The sequence below is a fragment of the Apis cerana genome, linkage group LG10 (assembly GCF_029169275.1).
Source record: "Apis cerana isolate GH-2021 linkage group LG10, AcerK_1.0, whole genome shotgun sequence".
NCBI classification, from domain to species: Eukaryota; Metazoa; Arthropoda; class Insecta; order Hymenoptera; family Apidae; genus Apis; species Apis cerana.
Window position 1 is genome coordinate 5,486,240 of NC_083861.1, and position 9,973 is coordinate 5,496,212.

The window sequence follows — 9,973 nt, forward strand, 5'->3', positions numbered from 1 at the left end:
ATTCAAGTGTAAAATAAAAAAATTTAGATAACGACAAAGAATATATCGCATTTTATCGCAGGTAAGATAAGTAAAAAAAAAGAAACTGTTGAATATACAATAGAGAGGTTTCTCGGGATAATATTCGGAGTAGTATGAAACCAGCTGTTCATCATCACCTGGCTCGTTACAGGGATATTAAACGTATCTCTTAATTTACGAAGAAACAGGAGGCATCTTTGAAAGTCTTCTTCCTCGGAGAGCGCATTATTCCCTCGTGCTATAACTTACGCTGAAAGGAAAGTTTTAACGACTGCATCATCTGCATGTGGAAATACCAAGGTTCGCATAGTTTCAAGAGAATCTAACGCACTGAATCATTATGCAGAAAACTGATAAATTGCGGATAATTAACGAGTATGGACTTGAAATCTTATTCTCGTTTTTGATGGTTATTATTAACGCTGGCTTCGAGAGGATATTAAATTTCATTCCAATTAATCGACCATAAAGTTTTCAGAGGTTATATTATGGAAGAAGAAAATTAAGATACAAGATTGTGCTAATTGTGCTCTTGGAATATTTTTTTTCTTCATTTAAATTCATAATTGTCATAAATTTATATAACGAATATATTTGTATTTACGTTGATATTCCATGCTCATCTAAAACTCTTCCCAAAAGTTCGATTCAACAAAAAAAAAAAGTCACCAATACACAGTTAAAACGTAATATTTACGTTTTGAATCTCGTTATCTCGATTCGGCCGAACGATGGAATAATTGAAAGATTCGATTCAATCAGCAATACCATTCATCGTCCCTGTTATAATAGATTGGAAAGGTATGAAGGTTAGGAAAGTGGGTTCCGCATGAGCTATCAGCAATAAACCGTATTCACCAGGACGGACCTTCTGTGCTTCTTTTGCGGAATGGATAAAATCAACTGGCCGTTTCGCGATCGTATCGTTGGAAGAAGGTGAGAAATAAATCTTGTGCAATAAACTACTTTGAGGCAAAAGAGATAATGGGGCATTTGTTCATTGGGGTTGGAGCGCAATTAGTCTGTCTAATCTTAGGCTTTATGCGGTTTTAGAAAAAAGAAAAAAAGAAAAAAAAAAGGAGAAAAATCGCGACATACGATCGATTTCAAGAGGAACAATGGAGTGGACGATTAAGATCGACGATCGAGAGATGTATGTTAAGGAATTCTGTTAAAAGATCGAGTTATGTATTTCTTGTGTGCAAGATCCGTAATGGGATTGCGTTTCATTGTAATAAGGTTATTGTTTGCTGGAATGATCGTGAGGATATTACTAAATGAGATAAATTCTTGATCCTTTCACGGTCCAACGTGTCAAGGATAACGATTATTAGACGATTAGAATTCGTATTTTTATTACGTTTAATCCTCTGAATCTTTAAAATTTGAAATTGCTAAAGCGATTATTTACCAATATATAAAATATCCAAAATGAAATCTTAGAATTATATTCTTATTTAGATATCTTATTCTTTAAATATTTTATTATTTAGATATCCTACTTAAAATTGGATTTGATAATTGGCAAAATTTTTTATTTCATCTTCGCATCACCTGCATTCTGCACACGACAGAGTCAATATCAAATAAGGCCCAAAAAGATCTTGGATAAATGATAATGATTCCATAAATAAGCATATGCTTTCATTGACGTCTCCAGGTGTTAATTATACGATGATTCATGGCTCTTGGATTAAATTGGCTGGACTCGTTTCGAATTAAATTTGTTAATCGATATCGCATATTCTATAATATGCATCAGAATATATGGGGTTTATATATGGGATTATATGTAATTTCTTTGACCATCTGCACGATCGATGTAATATTTATCGAAAATTCAGGGAGAACAAACGACGAAAGTAAATTAATAAAATGATGAAAAGAGAAAAGGTCTGTATATTATTAAAAATTGAATAAGTAAAAAAAAATAATGCAAATGCATCTTCTTTCATTCTTAATTAACATATCATTTTATTTTAATTTTTTTTTTTTTTCAATATCGGAAATTATAATACGAAGCGTAAAAAATCAAATAAAATTAACATAATAGTTAATTAAACTGCAATTGATTATAAATGAAAGATTAAGTACAAGTTTAAAAAAAAAGAAAAGAAAGCAAAATATGTAAATTAAAAATGAAATATCTGAAAGAAAATATCTGAAGTTTAATTTTTAATTAGATTATAAAAACAAATAAAAGATTTTTCGACGCATAATTAACTCCTTAGGACAAGCATTGAAAATGACATCTTTTTATTAACATAACTTTTACATCTTATTATTAAGTCATTAAATAATTATATTTTTAAAACGAAATTTAAATGTCATATGTGATAATGAATAATATTCTGAAAAAGATAATTATTATAGCAATAATGAATCTATTGTATTATAATAATCATATTTCTTTCTAACAATGAAGGTTAGACTTTCTTTGAATAAACGAGCAAGTTCATTTTTTAAAAGAAATGACCTCGCAGAATATCACAGAGAGATTTCCTTGACTTACACCATAGGTCGATCATGTAGCTATTATTCTTTGTCTAAGGTGGATTGGTAGCTCAAGGCCATTTCACTGTCTGCGAACATGACACGAGTGACTCTTTCCTTTGTAAACTGGTTGCACACTCCGATTCTATCTAGATACGTGCACTTTTTTATCTCTATAATTCGTGATAGCTAATTTAAAACGAGGTCGAGAAATTCGACATCGAACTAGTCAAAAAAAAAAAAAAGAAAAAAAAAGAAATGATATAAATTCAATTTTAATTAGCTTAGCTTGATATTGAATGAAAGATTATTCTTCGTAAAAAAAATTCCATGAAAATTCAATCCCCAAGGAATGCAATTAAATACGTGTATCCGAGCTGGTAATTATTTTTAAAAAAAACAAAAACCGCTTAATCCCCTCGCAGAAGTTGGAATAATTTTTCAAATGGATCCGACAATCATCCTACCATCCTCGTAAGCACATCCGGATCGATCTCGAAATCGAGATCACGTAATTCAGGATGCCGAAACTGGCTAATTTGGCCGAAACGGGCCCACCTGTGGGCCCAAAAATGGACACCATGGTGTCGTTTCGACGGAAATGAAATCGACAGAGACCGGATACGATGATTATCTCCTCGGATCGTATTCGAGAACGTTATAATTGGCGAGTTCGACGATTTCGATGGATACACTGACCTCGTTTACTCGAGGGAATCCGCTCCTCCTTTTTTCGACACTTTGCGCCGTGCCTTTGAGCCCTCGTTTCACCTCGATCCCGTTTCGACGTGTCGCGAGATCGTGAAAAGATATTTCTGATCGCTCAGTCGGAAGAGATTATCCTCGACATATCTTTCGAAAGATGATATAGGTTTGAAATTTTTTATAACATTTTCGCGTGAAATAATTTTAATGATGTCAAAAGTTTTAAAATATTCCTTGAAGATACTTGGATTTTGAATTTTTTAAACTTATTCGTTGAAGATAATTTCTCGTAATATCGTTGTTCAAGAAGAAGGAGATAGTTTATAATTTAATAAGAAATTGTTAAGAGAAAGAAATTTCTAATTTAGTATCAGAGATGACTACTTGGGGCGCTGTAGTTGCAATTTGAATCATTACTTGAATCAAAGTTTTAATTATTAAATTAAAGTTCTATGGTTAGAATTTATAATAAAATACCTTGATGATTAAAAATTATTTTACAACACTATCATACTTTGGAGAGCGTCTCGAATGCCACGATGATATTACAAAGGGTGGTTAAATTGCTGGGGGCTCGAGGCGAGTAAAAAAATACGATAGAAACGATCTTTCACGAACAAGCATTGCTTATTGCGGCAATAGCAAACTTGAAGATTGGTCTGCTGGTAACTCGGTAACTCAGCTAAATGTCAAGGATAGTTTGAATTATTCTTTTACTTTTTGCGTCGTAGCGCTGCGAGCGACTAAACTTTTATACACTGTGAACCCCTGCTAGTATCGATGAGTAATATTCATTGATATTTCCACGGTGTTCGTAAACAATCGCACGATTACTCGTTTCAAGTTGAATGCACAACGTTTTAAGAGGTGTTCCCGTCATATTAGAATTGTGTAAACGTCCATCAATGAGTTTACCTTGATAAATTGAATTGGGTTTTTGAATTGCATTCGACGTTTTATCTTTAAAAGTTTTATCGCGTTAATCGCTCGATTTTTTTTACTAAAAATGCATTCTACGATTATTATATTTATTAATCTTTCATTTTTCTTATATATATCGAAGAAGAATCTAAAAATCGAAACAAATTGAAAAGCTGATATACAAAAATGTCGAGGTTATTTATTAAGTTATAAGGAGTTGCGTTAGAGCGAGATAGAAATAGAGATGGCGCTGTGACTGAGATTATAACTGTTTCTTTATCCCCGTCTCTCTTCATCTAAGGCAAACTTGAATTATAAATTGTAACTTAATAAATAAACATTAATCGACATTTTTATACAACAACTTTTATATTTATTTTAATTTCTAGAATCTCCTGGAATCTACTTTTATAATAAAGACAATCATTTACATTGGATTAATTTATATAATCAGAATAATGTCAATTAATCACAAAAACATATCTGTTAAAATTTTCATGCCACGATTCTTTGTTTCCAAATCGTTTCATTCTCAAAAAACTCCACTCCCCTATCATTTCCCTAAATCATCCCTCTTCGATAGTCGTAAAAATCCCGAGACTCGCATACCGAGACACCATAACCTCAAATTTCGCTGCATTTATGATTTCGAGGCAATCGAAGCTGCTGTAAATCGATCAACGAACCGACAATTAGGCGGTACCAATGTCAGTGAACGAACGAACAAACATCCTCAACACGGTCTTCTACCCTTCCATCTCTCTTCCTCTCTTTCTCCTTTTCTCGATCCACTGTCGTCCCTGAAGCGATGAAAAGGCGCGCTCCTTCGAACAGTCGTTTTTTTCTATCGGCGTAATTTTGCGCAACTTGATCTAGTTTCGTCGATAGAAAATCATCGAAGTGGACCCCAAAGTTTCAACAAGCATTTCGTGTGATCGGCCCGAGGCGTGCCTGGCCTGATCAAATCACGAACTAACCTAACCTCTTGCAATGACGAAGGAAGGAGAAAAAGAAGAAGAAGAAGAAAAAGAAACTGAGCCTTGCACCAGCGCAGAGAAACAAACTACGACGAAATCGACTAACCAGAAACGATAAGTATCGTTCGTTCCGTGAATTCGCGGTCTTTTTGCGGGACCAGCGACACCTGTTTTCGCTTTTCTTGCTCTTCGATGTCGGACTGGACTTCCTGTTTTTTGGCTAAGTGTATATAATTTTATAATTTCTTTTTCATTCGCTCTCATGAAGTTTGTCAATTGCGGATTCGGTAGTGAATTGGAGGATAATTAATGAAATGAAGATAATTAGAGTTGTGTGAATATTAAATAATGATTTTTTAAACGAGAAATAATACAAGGTATAGATAAATTTTCATAGTGATTTAAATTTCAAAATAACAATTTCCAAACGTATTTTATCGATTTTTAATAAAAAAAACATTATTTTACAAAGAATATTAAAACAAAAAATATTGAATTATAAAGTTACAAATTTAAAATTTTATTTCATTTGACTCATCTTCATTCTTTAAATCCGATTCGAATCTCTAAATCTCCATCGATCAGAATAATATTTTTGTCATAATTCCACATGGTAATACCTGTAAACGAATTTATCCCATCCAGGATGATAAATATCCAATCAAATGTCGCGTGTGTATGCAAATTATCATCACTCCGCGTTCAAATTTTCCAATTCTCCATACCGATCCAACAAAACCAAGCATGTTATATTTTTCGTTTTTGGTTATTAGCGCGTTTTCAATCATCGCCATTGCTTCACCTTGCGCGGCGATGGAATTTTAATTACATTGTAATAAAGAGCAAGATTGATGCCACTGCGTATATTAGATAAAATACAAAAATAATGTTGTGTAATAAATGCACAGTGATAATAAGCATGAAAGACAGTGAGAGTTTGATCGTGTAATATGATGATCATTACGCCGACATTCCTCAGGTACAAATTAATGGAGACACTTTGACGATTATACATGTTCCTTGATAATAGATTATCAATAACACAAATTATCGAGCTTGTTACGTTGAATTTGTAACAATAATTATAAATTTGATTCGATTGAAATATATAAATAAATTGTTCGATTATATTCTATAGGTTTTTTCATCGTTTTTTCAGCACATGATCGTTGCATTTATGCAAAAAGAAATTTGTATTTTCATTAATGTATTTCAATGGCCAATATTTCGTAACGTAATATTTCGTAATAATGTAATTTTTGTTTAAACGAATCGTAATTATTGAATTTTATTTTATAACATTGTGTTTCCATTATGATTTTATAATTATCAATGGATATTTATATTTTAACGAGATAATATTCGTTGATAAATTATATTTTTTCAGATCATGAAAATTTCTTTCTATTTTATGTATAATATCTTTATGATATTGATTGCACATGTAAATTATTTTGTTTGATTTTTGTTTTTTTTTTCAATTACATTACACAACAATTATGTAACATTTCATTAGTTAGTATATAATGAGTTGAGGATTTTAATTATAATTTCACATTTCCAAGATGAGTAAAAAATTTGAGTGATGGACAAGGATCCTTGAATTATTCTCTGGCATTTCACTGGACGAGGTTTTTATATCTGATGCAATCTCGCAAAACTTTTAATAATAAAGTGTTCAGGAAGTCGAAGAATGCTATGAAGAATCTTGTAATACACGTCCTATTAGAGTTTTCTATTTATCGATTACGTTATATGGTGAACATTTATGAAAACAATCGTAAAATATTTCACTGGAATAATGACATAATAATATTCATAAAGTTAATATTAATTATTTCACACGTTCGAAGGATATGATTAGCAATAAATCGCCTATATTTTAATCTATCATTATTTAATAATGATTACATATTTTTAAAAAAAAAATGTTCTCATATTATTATCCATACTGACTACGACTATAAATTTCATTTCAATATCATAATTATAATTTTCTTTTATTTTCTATCATCCATTATCCAAAAGTATTAATATTATTAGACAATGCTTCGAAGTTAAAAATGTAGAAAAACTTTGGACAAATTTTAACTTCAAATTTCAGAATCAACTCTTCTCCAAAATCTTTCATCTTATCATTATCAAGGAAACCATAACACATTAATCAAAATGATACATCGTGTTTCGTACAGACAAAAAATGAAAAAAGTGTTGCCAATTCCGGACAGGATTAATCATTACAAATATTCGTGAGAATTAATGATAGTAACGATTCATTTTTAATGATAATTTTTATCAGAAAAGAAAGCAGACAGAGAAAGTATAGTTATATCGATATATAGGTTATCGATTTATTTCAGAATCAATCAATTGTTGTGCTAACGCTATGAAGTAAGTGCTTACTCGCGTGCGTGACCATAGATAAAGATCTACTTTCGCCATCTATAGTAACGGGACAAAATTGGCCATGGTAATTTTGAATGTAAGTGAATCGATGAAACGAAGAGTTTTCGAATTTCTTCCCTATATTTTTAAGACCCATAGACTCCTATAATTTAAATCTTCTTTTAAACTCTTTAAAATTTATACAACGCTCAAACAACCTATAAATTTTCATCGCGCAATAACTTAACGATAAATCACATGCTTGTAACTATATTTCGTATATTCGATTAAACAATTATTGAAATAATTTGCCCCAATTAAATTTTCCATAAAAATATTCGCAATTTGAAAAATAATAAAACAATCGAAGATCGCAATCTATAAATTAGAAGCCTGAATTTTCGATTATTCATATCACAGTTTCTAAATTAGAAATCGCTTCAATTTCGATTAATTAAATATTCATAATTTGAAGATGCAGGCTCAGTTTTTCCATCTGTCGGATGATGTATCGCGTATGCGATTTCAGGCCTCGGTTTCGCAACGTGGGTCGACCGTCCTCGGACATCCGGGTGGCGAACGGGTCTCGATCAATTGTTATACACTGTGGCTGGCATTTAGCGCGCGACTCGCGTCTGCACTGTTGCCGCATTAATTTGGTACGGTGCGTTGCGGTAGGATAGCTCACGGAAAAGAAATTGCGCAACCCTATGCTGTTTATGCCTTGTTCCACGAGCGCTGCGCCTGTACAGGCTGATCTTAGCTTAACTAGGTTGCGAGTATCTGTTTCCAAGTTTGGATTTATCTTTCATTTTTTTCTTTGAAATGACAAACAAAAAGGGCGAATACAATAATTCAAAGTGGAAGAAATTTCGAGAAGAAACTTTGAGAATAAGAATCCGCGGGAATAAATTGTGAAGGAATAAAAAGTGAGGTTATTTTAATGGAGAGAGATATTTTGATATTATTCCATGAAAGAAATTTAATTTAATTTAATTCCAATTGTTGGTCGATTCATAGAAAAATATTTTCTTATTAAAATCAACATACATTCTCATGGATAATTAACGACGTTAAAATTCGTATATTACATTGTTCAATTATTTTAAATCAACTAGAAATAATACTCATTTATAAAACACAGATTGAGGTTATGTTTTCACTTTCATAAATCGTAGGCGGTAAATAGAGAAGGCGGATCGTAGAAATCGCGACAGCAATTGCAATAAGAAAGATGTGCCTCCTTCAAAAAGATACATAACAATTCTTAAACTTTCAAAAAAAAGTTATCACTTTTTCATTATTCATTCTTCATTATTTCTTCATTACAATTTACCACTTCTAAATTACTCTATAGAAATTAAACTACATAAACTAGCCCAGCCTCTCCTTATGTATACAGTGTCCGTGCAACAAAGCCTCTGATCTCCACATTCTTCCCTTCTCTGCCACTCTGTCTACCTCTCCATCTCTCTATCCTCGTTCTATCTCTACCCGGCCGGTTCGCTTTCTCCTTCTCCGTCTCGATCCCTCTGTCTCTTGTGTTATACGTGGCGGCTGATCGGTGTACCAACGGCTAGCTGGATTTATACACGGCCACGGTGCGTTCCCACGCCTAGTATATGCGAGAGAGACCTGGCTCTTCGGCCTAATGCCCGCATGGTACCGATCGTAAGAAAACTGGTGGAAAATCTGGGACACGGCGTCGCGGTATGCGCCATTGTCCCGCGATTCTATTGGTTTCGATATCTTGGTTAGGTTAAGCCAGTTCCATTGGTCGCCCTCTGGCGTTTTTTGCAACCTTGCTCGGCGATCGAGCTACTTGGTTTTGTTTCCCTTTCCGTTTGCATTTGCGGATGTTTATGCAAATTTCTTAGAATCTTATTTTCTAGAATGCTTCGTAGAACGCTCGGTATTTCTCTCAATTTTTCTTTTTTTTCTTTTTTTTTTTTTGCCCTGTAATCCATTATATTTGTTTGCAACCGTGACACAAATTTTTATAATGTAACATTTTGGATAAATCTGATGAAGATTGCATTTTCGAATGATTCAAGACAGAGATCAAGGCATCTATAATTCTAAAATATTATTTGGCAGACTAATATATACGGAATAAATAAATCATAAAATCTTTGTAATAATTCTTATATATAATAGAATTTATTGAAATAAACAACATTAAAAAATTCAAATAAGATAAACTGAAGTATAATAAACTATATAATAATCATGTTATTACAAACGCTGTATCATAAGAGAGAAAGTGAAATTTCTCTCTCTCTCTCTCTTTTTTGATTTTTTCTTGTATCACTATACAATTGTTACTTTATTTCCTTTTCTTTTCTCTCTTTATTTCATCTCATCAAGTTCTTTTTTCCTTTTTCTTCCCTCTTTCTCTTTCGTTTAAGAGGGATAAAATATCAGGAAAATTTTAAGAACAGTTACTTACCAAGTATCCAATTTTTTTTCAG

General features: G+C 32.3%; 1 protein-coding gene across 7 annotated transcripts in view; it reads left to right on the forward strand.

The window, feature by feature from the left end:
* Positions 1–9,973, forward strand: part of LOC107992891 (protein sister of odd and bowel-like) — a 160,067-nt gene that overhangs the window by 113,676 nt on the left and 36,418 nt on the right. The gene's annotated exons all lie outside the window — the stretch shown is intronic.